This window comes from Falco cherrug, chromosome 6 (assembly GCF_023634085.1).
Source record: "Falco cherrug isolate bFalChe1 chromosome 6, bFalChe1.pri, whole genome shotgun sequence".
Lineage (NCBI taxonomy): Eukaryota > Metazoa > Chordata > Aves > Falconiformes > Falconidae > Falco > Falco cherrug.
The window spans coordinates 14,768,863-14,781,679 of NC_073702.1; positions in this window are offsets into that span (position 1 = coordinate 14,768,863).

Genomic DNA, 12,817 nt, shown 5'->3' on the forward strand with positions numbered 1-12,817 from the left:
GGCATAGAAGCGGCTTTCCATATTTATAATCTATTAATAAGGGAACCTGATTTTACTGATGAGAGGTGTCATCTTCCTGGTATTACTTGGTGTGCACTGGTATGTAGAATTGGAAATCCTCTGAGGGGTGCTTTCCAGTTTTAAAACTGTGTAGAAAGACAGGTAATCAATTGATCATTGTTTGGAGATTTTTTAGTATATTTTGATTCAATTTCTGCGAAAAATTCTGCAGTTTGTTTGTGAAGGTGGTTTGGCTGTGGTGACATCTGGGTTGAGCTGCTGCTTTCATTGTTGTCCACATTGGAGAAAGCACAAAGAATTTCACTTTCTTCAGTATTCATAATACTTGCAGCTTTACATGATTACAATAATAATGATTATAATTAAATCTCATGCTTCAGCCATCTAGTAGAAGTGGGAAAGTCTCTTTTCCATGATGAACAACTGGAGAGTATTACTCCCTTCACCTCTCCCAGAGCATCAGTGATAGACTGTATTTGAATACAGAGCTCGTGGGAAATATTCTGATATATTCTTCCTCTAGTGCCCAGCTGGGGAGTTTTTCTTAGAGGTTCACAGGACAGAGATTATCTAGACTGGGAGGTGGAAAGTCAGTTTGGCAGGGCTCTCAATGATCTTGACTTAGCAAACATTTTTAACTTCCAAAGAAGGATGATCTCATTGGTTCATCTGGTCATGCATTCCTTAGATATTTTTTTTTTTTTAATTACCTGTAAGGAATTTAAAAAAATACTGAAAGATTTTAACTCAAATGAAGTAATTGCAATTAATAAAACAAGAGTTTATTACAAGTGTAACTAGGATTTATATTAATGCTAAGAAAATCTACAATTTTAAAAGGTTTATATTTTATAGTGAAATTTTTTGTTTAGAAAGTTGTGTGCCTACCTTCATAGCTCAGAAAACATGAAGTGGTGATATGCCTGTATCATCATTGCTATCTTCAAGAAACATAGACAGCCTAAACCATGAAACCACTGCAAGCACCTATCCCTGTGGCTGTCCCGTAACCTTTACCTGTGCTGCTGTATGGAAGACGGATCCTTTTTATGGTCACCTAAAATGAACATAACTACTCAGAAGTAAGCCTCAGCTACATATACTTTTCCCAGAGGGCTTCAAGGTTTGGTCCAGAAAGGCAATGGTTTGCTAGCCTGCAACAAAAACTACAATGATCATTATTCTCACCTATTCAAGAGAAAAGAAAAAGAAAGAGAGAAAAAACCCCACAAATGTAGGGAATAAAGAATTGAGTATGGATGACAGATTCCTGAAGGAAAGCAGGTAGGTTTGACACTGTTCCATTTGCTAGCAGTGAGTTATGTGTAAGTGTATATGTATAAGACATAATGTGTAGTTTGGATTTGTTTTTGTTTTTGTTTTCTTTTAAGTGCATTTGAACATAATTTCCATATGTATTAAAGTATGCAGCTGTGTGTAATATATTTTTCAGGTCTTTTGACTCAGCAAATCCTAAGGAATAAACAGTTCATTATTCTGACCTAATACTCTGTGCTGGTTTTGGCTGGGATAATTTCCTTCATAGTAGATAATACGGGACTATGTTTGATTTTGTGACCAAAACAGTGTTGATAACACAGGGATGTTTTACATAGAGCCAGGGCCTTTTCTGCTTCTCACCCTACCACAGCAGCGAGTAGGCTGGGGGTGCACAAGAACTTGGGAGGGGACACAGCTGGGACAGCTGACCCCAACTGACCAAGGGGATATTCTATACTATATGGTGTCATGCTCAGCCCATATAGCTGGGTGTACTGGTTTCAGCTGGGATAGAGTTAATTTTCTTAGTAGCTGGCGCAGTGCTGTGGTTTGGATTTGGTGTGAGAACAATATTGACATCACACAGATGGTTTTGGTTGCCGCTGGGTAATGGTTATACCAAGTCAAGGGCTTTTTAGTTGCTCAGGCCCTGCCAGTGACAGAGCTGGAGGGGCATGGGATATCTGGAGGGAATACAGCTAGAACAGCTGACCCAAATAATCCAAAGGGGTATTCCATACTATGGAACGTCATACTTGGTATATAAACTGGGGGAGTTGGCTGGGGCTGCCGATCACTGCTCAGGGACTGGCTGGGCATCGCTCAGCGGGCAGTAAGCAGTTGCATTGTGTGTCACTTGTTTCCTTTTCTCCCCTCCCTTTGGATTTCATTCCTCTCCCCTTCTCCCTCCTTTTCATTGTAACTGTTATTGTTATTGGATTATTTTGTTAGTTTTGGTTTGGTTTATTTTATTTTATTTCATTTCATTTCGATTCAATTATTAATATTTATTTCAATTATATAATAATATAACAATATTTCAAATATTAACCCTCGAGCTTTACATTCCTTTCCAATTCTCCTCCCCATCCCTCTGGGTGAGGGGAGAGTGATCGAGCAGCTGCGTGGTGCTCTAGTTACAGCTGGGGTTAAACCATAACACTGGGGGAAGAAGAAGGAAGGGAGGAGCATTTGCTTTTATGATGTTTGACTTCCCAAGTAACCATTATGCATGATGGAAACCTGCTTTCCTGGAGATGGCTGAACACCAGCTCGCCGATGGGAAGCGGTGAATGAGTTCTTTGTTTTGCTTTGCTTGTCTATGCGCTTTTTGCTTTCCCTATTAAACTGTATTGATCTCAACCCATGATTTTTCTTACTTTTACTCTTCTGATTCTCTGCACCATCCCACCAGGGGGGAGTGAGAGAGCAGTTATGTGGTGCTTAGTTGCTGGCTGGGGTTAAATCACAACTACTCCAATAGATTCAAACAGGAAGAGAATGAACAAGATTTTGAAATTATGGTAGTGAAGTGCAATAATGATAAAAGCTGAAAGTTTAAATTCAATGTATTAATATACAAATATGAAAATTTTGAGACCTCTACTTTAAACACTTTCATCAAAATAAGTTTGTAAACACATGCTAAATTTTTGAAAATTAAATTGTCTTATACGGAGAAAAGAACTAAACCAAAATAAACAACCAATATTACCCAGAAATTACATTTTCTTCCTTAATATTTTTCTGAGTGTTTTTAGGAAAATGTATAGGTTATTTTTTTCCCCTCTAATTCTGTTTTCAATGAAAGCTAAAATACTGTCTATAGCAGCTTTTTTTTTTTTTTTCAATTTCTTGTCTATAAATTTAATCTTACTAGTACTGCTATAACTTATTCTCAAACAGCCCTAGGTGATGCCAAAACGGCACAGAGTAACTGCTCAGAGACGAATTTTGTCTTTAAGCAGCAAAGGTATTTATTTCGTGCAATGCTGGGGAGCTAGCCGATTTGCACCAGACAAACTAGCTCCAAAGTTTTCAGTGAAAAATTAGGTATTCTATAAGGTTTTCATGAGAGGTTACACAACATCTTTACATACATACTCATTTGATTTTGACACCCAATCATTCCATTCACAACAGGTGGGATCTAGGTGGAATAGACCTTTCAGTTTTACTTTGTTAAATGATTTCTTGACTTGATGGTCTCCTTATCTCCTTCAGGTGCCCACCTTATCTTTTCTAATTATTCAGAGTACATTCCTTTCTCAATACAAACAGAGCATCACCCAGAGCATTGTACCAAACTCATCCTGACTAACCCTTTTATTTTAAGATCTTGTTCTGTTTCATAGGAGAAGGGGCTTTTACATGACTGTAGAACTTCAGCTTGCACAGTCCTGAGTATTCAGGTTTTATTCAGCAGGTCTCTGAATGTCTTCATCTCATATAGACGCTAGTCTTAGCACCTAACAAGAGTACTTCATAGATGCTCTCACATATGCTTAAACTCTGGAACCTATTTAATGCTAAATTGCTTGATTACTGTAAGTATAATTTACACAAAGTTAAATGAGTGTAGTTTTAACATAGTAAAAATATTTTTATCTAGTAATGGAATATAAACCCCTACATTTAGCTTTGTTAATGTTTTCTCATTAATGTATAAAAATGCACTTTTTGTTCTTCATTCACTTGTAAGTATTTTCAACACAGTAACTTTGCAGTAAGTATTATGGGTTAAGTTCTAGGGCTGTGTAAAGTTTTCAGGATCATTCTCACCAGTAATTTAAATACTCATATATTTTTCTTTGCTCATAGGCACCTCTCAGACCAGGTTTCTCTCTGATATATTCCTAGACATAAAGGATCTTTTAAAAAATTACTTTACAGGATAATTTGATTAAAACCAAAGAAACTGGCGAGTTAAAAATTGGATAGGTAGAAAACTGTCTAACAGGCTGTACTCAGAGGGTGGTGATCCATGGTTTTTGCTCAGAGTGGTTTCAGGAAAGACTGAAGGACTCTAGGTCTTTTCTGCATGGGGAAAAAGAAAGCTCAGGAAGGACCTCATCACGGTATGCTAGTACTTAATGGGTAGGTACAAAGAGGATGGAGGCTCTATCTTCATAAGGAGCCACATGGAGAAGACAAGGGGCAACGGGTACAAGTTTCATTGTGAAAGGTTTCATCTCAACAGAAGAAAAATGTCTTTTACAGTGAGAACAGTCATTCACTGGAACAGCCTCTCCAGCGACATGGTGGAGTAGCCCATACTGGAGGTTTTCAAGATGTGATTGGACACCATGCCTGACAATTTCATCTAGGCTCCTTTTCCTGTGAAAAGTTGAACCAGATGATCTTTCAAGGTCCCTTCCAACCTGGGTTTTTCTATGGTTCCATGAAACAAATAAACAAACAAACAAAAACCCCCTAGCTGTCCCAAATTTTCTCTCACTCTAGAAGTATTTTAAAGGCTAAAATATTTTCATGTCAAGCCTTGGCAAAACTCTTTTTTGTTACCATATTGTCTCTATTTTAAAAAAATAACACAAAGGTTCTTTGAGGCAAGACAAAGAGTTTTAGGGAAACAGGTTTTGCTGCTGCCACACAGTCCCTAAAGCTGTTAAGCTACTTAGGATGGGATGGAAATTGAAATTTTATTGAAGCTGATGTATTTTACAGAGACATAATAGTTTCAACAAGAACTGTGAACAGGATGATTTCTTAGGAAAAGTGTCAATACCCTAGTATTTCTCAGGAGAGTACAAAACAAGAATCTAAAGGCAACAGAGACAGACCAAAAGAAATTGAATTTAAAAGGCAATATTTTTGGCCTGAAAATGGATATTCTGACAAAACTGATTCTTAGTTACCTTTAAAGTATTTCTTGTTATTTCATGTAAAAATAGATATTTTAAAACCTAATTTTGTGGAATTATCTCAAGATGGAATACTTGGTGTCTCAGGAGATCTTAATTTTTTATTAAAGCTCACAACTTAGTACAGAACAGATAGTATAAGACAAGTAGTATCTGTTTTTAACATTGCTGTATCTTCCACCCTTACAAAGATGTCATAGCCTGAGATTTCTTTTAGAGAGGGAGGCATAGTGGGGAAGACATTTCTGCTTTCATTTTTGCCTAAAATTAGGCTGTTAATACGTATTTCTATATAAAAAAACATTTAAAAACCAGAAATTACTGTTACTGTTGCCATTAAAGGGGAATGTCTCATGTTAGCTAAACTAGGGAATACAGGTCTTCCTCAGCTCACAGCTTCTGTGCAAGTACTTCCATTTCTAACAGACTAGGAGACTGCAGAAAGGGGGCAAGTACGAATCTAATGTTTGTGGCATCCAGTTGAGATTATTTCATTCAGTGTGGCTGGAAAACTGTTAGGACATTTCTTTGACTTCAGAAAACAGCTGGTGATTCAGTGTGTTGACTCCAGGACAGTTCTGACCTTAATCTTCTACACCTTTGTGGTCATGGCTTACATGACCCCACAATACTCTGCCTTTTCTAGCTTATGCAGGATGGCAACCTGCCCCATCATCCATGTTTCCCAGAAGTCATGACATCAACAATGAATCTCCAGAGAGAAGGAGGATATGGCTTCCTTGGCAACATGCCCACAGATTCAGCACTGATTACAAGTGATTAGAGAAACCAGTCATGTCCCAGGCTTCAGAGCACAGAGGCAAAGTAATTTCTTCCACTGAGCAGTTCAACAGGTGCAACTCAATACAGTAGTAAAGGGATTAAGTGAAAAATCAAAGGTTTCAAGAAGATGCAAGGCTCTTGCCTCTTCTTCTTGGAAGAAAAAGGCAAGGATGGAAGAAAGGCAACTACTGTCCTTTGAAAAATGTGCCTGAATAATACTGAGACGTAAAAGAAGAAAAGGAGACCATATACATTTCTGGATTCAAAATCCATGTGAAAGGCACAGCCACTCACATTATGTCATCACATTGACATCTGCAGATTTAAATGAAAAGAATGATAATTGTTTTGTACATTAATATTATTATTATTAATTATAATAATAATAGTAGTAATAACAATAACAACAATAATAACAATAAGAATAATAAATATGTTGCTTGGTCTAAACACATAGTTTTTGTGCAGCATTATCTCACTAGTAAGTCAAGTCTACATTCACAAAACAGTACAGAAAATGAAGAGACACCTTCTGTAAGTGCCCCTTCCTTTCTCAAAATTAATCAAATTAAAACCATGTACCCAGTGGTTTACCAAAAGGTCATGAGAAGGAGTGATAACAAATTTGTTTCAAGTAATATCAACCTTTTTCCTACAATTTTCTTTCCAGGTGGCGTTCAGGCAGCAGTGGTGGATTTTTTGCTCACCCATTTTTCACTGCTTGCCATAGGAAATGTACCTTGTACCATGCAGCCAAATATATTTCCTTTGATGATGCAGCGTGTGTGATCCAGGCAATTTGATTCATCTCTCTGATGGTAATACATTATAATGTATCTTGATTGATACCTAGGAAACAAGCATCCTTGGAAAAATGCAGGACTCTTGAAGCTGTTAATTTCAGCTCAGGCTTTATGTAGTCAAATAAAGCAATTAAGCTGCAGTGAAGGATCATAAAATCAACTGATGATGCTGTGAGTTTTAGTGATGTTATTTGTAGGTGGCATAAACAATATGCTTTGCACAGTTGGTAGTCTGGATAGACCAAGTAAAAGATAGGAGAAGTTAATATTTTTAAGATAAAAACAATATCACTGAATACATCTAGAAACAGAATTGTACTAGACTGAGAAGGATAAATATGAATTATTTGGTTAACTTTACTCTGCATGGCAAGACCAGTTACATCCAGTAACACCAGTTTTATAGGCAGGGCAATAGGCTTTTCTATTAAAAAAGTTACTTCATATTTCCATAAGACTCATTTTAGTTGCTTATGCACTTTCTAAACTTTAATGATTCAGACTTATCAAAATTTGCCCATGTGATATCTGCCTTTGGTGAAATATTTTCAAGCTTTTTTTCAAAAACAAGGCCAGTAAGCAAGTTCCAACAATGTTATAATAATATTTCTATAATAATTTTGTGTGTGTGTGTGTGTGTAATACTAAATTGTGTGAATAGGTATGGTACTTACTATGTAAAAAGGATACCTTTTTTACTCTTGTGCATTGCAAGATCAGTAAGTTGTTCAGTGAGCAGCCTGGACAGTTGTTCCATTACATACTATTTGTATGATGCAGAGCTACTTTGACTTGAAAAAGGTACTTGCATCATTGACTTCAATGGGACTTTGCTTGACAACAATGATACACCAGAATGCTGCATATTCAAATGGGTCAGAGACACGGAGCAATCAGCTTTGCTCCCAGCTGTGCAGTTATCACATTATTACTACACACATTAGAATCCATTTGCTTTTTAACAGAACATGTCCATAAAAAACAAGATCACATCCTTCTCTTAAAACAAACAAAACCCTCACCCCTACCCCACCCCACCCCCAGTTTTTCTTTATGATCATGTAATAATTAGTAAATAATAAATTTGTGTAGTTTTGACAGCAAGAATAAATGTGATACTTCCAAACTAGATAAAGATACATGTAGGCCCAGTCAATTGAAATTAGTTGACACTGACAAACTAGAACAGAGCTGAAATGAACAAAAATAAATGGGATGAATGCTGCATAATGGAATATTAGAAATATAAATGAAAAGTTAAATAGAGAGGAAATCTATAATTTTAACTGTATTTAATTCATTCAATTTAACAAGGTGCTACGTAATCAGTACAAGTTGTTCTGATGGTACTTACAGATTAGTACATAAAGTACTGTGAATCTTACAGCAAAAAGAAATAGATATTTCCAGACATCTTTTGAAAATTCGACTTTAACCCGTTGCCAATACTTAAAGAACTTTAAAGTTTTTTTTTTTGGTTTTTTTTTTTGTTTGTTTTTTTACTATGGATGCTCTTGGCTTCAGCTATCACTTTATTTTACTAACTAAGCTATGCTAGAGATTATTTTGACAAGATTAAACAAATATATAGTATACATAATAATTATTTTATGTAATAAGTACATGTGAATGTACACATTTGCATCATTTCAAAATATTTTGTGGTGAAATTATGCCTGAATTAGGAAAACACAAGCATAGATATATATTATGGTTTAAGACTTGCTTATCATAGAGAGATGAAAAGAAGCCCGTTGAGTTCTGTTTCTATGTATCTACTTGCTTTTAACCAAAAAAGAAAAGAGTGGAGTAAATGACAGAAGCTGATGTATTGTATGTGCACAATAAATTCAGCTTTGCAACAAAACGTAGGCCAGCAAAACTCACAACCTGGCATAGACATCAATTGATATCAACACTGTACAACACTGCAGATGACAAGCAGTCAAAGGAATCCCTTCTTTCAAACAACTTGTTGGCAGAGTTGCTGGTGCAGTGTTTTGGCTTCTGGGAAGTTAAGAAAAGGAGGAAAAGTAATGAGAAGAAAAACTTCCTTTTCTTTGTTAAAAAGCACAATCTAACTAGAACAGATATAGTTAGAGCAGTTTCACTGCCCAGGACTTAGGTGCTATATACTGAAGATTTCTAACAAGAAATGGGCATTACAAACTGGAGAGTTCTAAGAATTCCCAAAGAAAGAAAGAAAGAATGAAAGAAAAAGAAAAGAAAAGAAAAGAAAGAATGAGGTCACTAATGCTTTAATCAGAAAAAGGCATGCTGCAAAATAGCTTCTGTACATGAAAAATATGAGCTCACACTATTCCAGAATTTAATAGGCAGCCCAGAGAAAACATTAGATAAAGGAAAGCTTTATCAATAGGCTATAAAAGCAATTGAACTTTTAATTCTGCCCCATCTTTCCTGAACAACAGTATCCACTTGATAAAGAATTCCTACAAAAAGCCTACCTGATTATGTATGATCTCTTGGAGTGAAGTAACAAAAGCAGCCTTCACGCAGTGTATCTTAACCCATTCTGTTGTTGGCTGACCCGCTGTTTCACAGTGCGAAACAGCATTTTCTGCAACAATAAGTGAATCCATCTTCACATCTTTTCTGACTGAAGTCACTTTGGTGTTATATCATAATATTTTCCTTCTTTATACTTTAAGAACCCAAGAATATTGCCTTATTTGTTACATTTTATTATTCATATTTGTTAGGTTAATTAAAACAAAACACCAGAATATACAGTTGGGATGTGTAAATCTTTTGTTAGCGCTCAGTATTTTTCTACCTGTCCTATATAGGGTTTGATTGAAAAAGCATTCTGTAAAGATTTCTACTTTGTCATGTACAACATTTCACATTTTTCCAAAATTCTACTGCATGTAAACAGGGAACAGCTTAGTTTTAGGCTGGAGGTTTAGATTTTGTTTGCTTGGGTTTTGTTGTTTTTTTTTCCCCCACTGTTTTTTCATTCACCTTCATCTGTTTCAGACCAGTTCAATTTTCTGTTGATTGTCTGGTTTTCTTAATGTAAATTTAACAGATGTGTTCAATTATTAGGCTGAAATTGAACAGAATCTTTGTCTTCACCCTTCTGAAGCTGAATATCACTTGAACCTAGCATTCTGACACCTGTTTATATTCTGTTTAAATCAGTGGTTTGTTAATGCAAAACTGTCCTCTTATTCCTTTAGAAATGATCTTGAAACATAATTCCTCCTTCAATTCTCTTATGTTACATTACTCAATTTTTAGGAAAGCAAAACAGCCCATTCTAATGTTCTTTACCATACTCAGCAGGGATTACTATGATTTCTTTACATTTCAATACAATAACCATTAAGGTCACTAGCTCTTAATGAAAGTTTATGAAGAGTGAAGCTTTTCTTAACTACCTGATTCTTCATTTAAGATACTTAAAGCCATTCAAAGGTATTTTCACCATTTGTTTAGCCCATTCATGGCTCCTTTAATGTGCTAACTTCTACCAGGTTGATTAATCATCTTTCCCATGCAACAGGGAATACTGCCTACAATGAAAGTCCCTTAAATTTTAATCTGATGGTATATTATATACACTGTAATTAAAGATGTTTTCAAAACATGCTCACCAAATGATGGCAAACTGACTTGAAAAAGGATGATCAACACTTCAAGGTGTTGGCTTAGAGGTTTTTGTTGGTTTTGGTTTTGGTTTCTGTTCTTATCTCAAAGTTCATATTTATTCATGTGTTCAATTTGGCTACACCTTTCCCTTTTTGTCATTTACCATGCCATTATGCTGTTCATGTCCTATATTTCCCCTTCTACTCTTTCTTCTCTTTCCTTTCCATATTTTTTTTTATTAACAATATATTTCAAAAATGACAGATCTCAGAAGGAGCTGCTTTCTATGACTTACCTTGTTATTGGAACAATAGCAATCTTCTTCATTGTGCAGAGTTCAGGCTAAAGTTACAGATTTTAAAACTCTTGGATAGTAAAATAAGAGAATGTATTTATGGAAACACCTGATGCTGAAGAAACAAAGCCAGTAAAAATGCTTAAATGTGATTAACTCATTTAAACTTCAGAAGCTAATGGTTAAGCTGCATCAAGAATGTCACTCAGTTACAATGATGTCATAAATTTGCCTCATAGAAAAGCTTTGAATCCATGCACTGGTTAACACTGGTGACTGTATGAATCTCAGGCTATTAAAAACTGTGTAGCCTGATAAAGGAAAAGTTAAACTAAGGACTAGTTTAAAAAGAAGCTGTCAACTCATACTGAAAGTGATGCTAATCTGTCTGGTTTTCTTTTAATGATAAGTTCACCAGATTTCACTGTTTATTTAATTTATTTATTTATTTATTAGGAAAACAACCAATTTAATGAATGAAGTTGTAAGAATTTGGACAGTGAAACCGGTAAAAAAACTGAGGTAGGACTGCCAAGTCCCTGTTTCTACATTATATTGTATTTTTAGCCATTTTAATTTTCTTTATTTTCAACCAATTTTTTTAACAATTTGTCTTTCTCATTGACTGTTAGATGAGTATCATATCTGAACATTAGAAACAAGATTGGTTTTGATTATTCAACACCAAAAAAAAGCTTTATATCTACCATGTAAATCTATCCATAGATGTGTTTTTGTATACACCACTGAGTACATATGCATATATAGAGACAATTCTGGGACCCCAGCAAGTTTCCTGGACTAGGAGCAGATAAGCCAAACACAAAAAGCTGCCAGCCCAACTCTGAAGCAAGCTGCATGTTTCAAAACTGAAGTTCTCTTCAGCAATCACAATATCATCACAGACACAATCTGATAGTCATGTCTTGCCTGGATAGAAAATTAGAATAATAGTAAAACTCTGTACTCTGACATGGTTATTGTGAGTTCATGTATATTAGTGTAAATGCTGATATAGCCATTTTAAAAATCCTGTGTCTTAAATGGGAAGCATGAAAACAGCTGAATACTGGCTCATTAAGTGTATATAAGAAAAGCAGTTATCATAACATACGTTCTGTGCAGAAGAGGATAGCGACTGACTTGAGTGGCTGCACAGCTTGCATAGGAAGGAGCCACCCATATCTGGCCTCCTTGGAAGGGAGATATGAAACCTATAATTCAGTTATATGTGAAAACATTGTGGAAGAGGAATAAAGAGTTTTTTGAGTGATGTAGGAACAAACTAATACCAAGAAAAAACTACAATGGACACTTGTTTTTGCATATCACAGGATCCACTGTATATAAAGGGATTTATATTTTTCTAATATTTTTCTAATAGTTTCTGCATGTTCCCAGTGTTTAATCTATCACTGAGGAAACCAGTAATGATTATATGAAGAAACTTTAAGCTAGACTCGGAAATTAATTAAAATTTAGCATTGCAATATCTAACTTGAATGCCAACGTACCAGTGTGTCATAGGATATCAAAATGCCTTTTAACATCTTGACTCCCTGCAGAAAGAGAGGGAACACACCTGAGTAAAGCACGCATAAAGGTACCATGTAGAGAGAGAGGAAGACCTAGTATAGCCAGGAAACATCAAAGACAAGAGTTATGCTGTGTAGGAACTGGTGAAGTAAATCTAGAACAAAGGAAGCCTCTGTTTCTGCTGAATTTACTGCCATTGTCTCCGAACTAGTGCTGAAAGTCACATCAGCCTTCTCTCACACAAACAGAAATGACAGCATCCTTTGCAGTCCTTTTATTCTCCCTTATGTGATAGATGTCCGTGTTCCAACAAAAATCTGTGATGATATTCGGAAAAAAACACCAACTCATCAACATTATTTTCAAACTCCAGCTGTTGGTAAACATGACAATAAAAAAGGCACGTCTCTAGTAACCCAGATTTTCAAAATTAAATATTAGACATGTCAAAACATACTAAGAAACAAATAGAAAAAAGAAAATTAGCACTATATTCAAAGGCACTGACAATTTTGTGTTCTTACTAACAACAGAAGACAACAATGCTACATTATTTGTACATATGAAGATTAGGAGCCACATTTTTCCTCATGAGCCTGTTG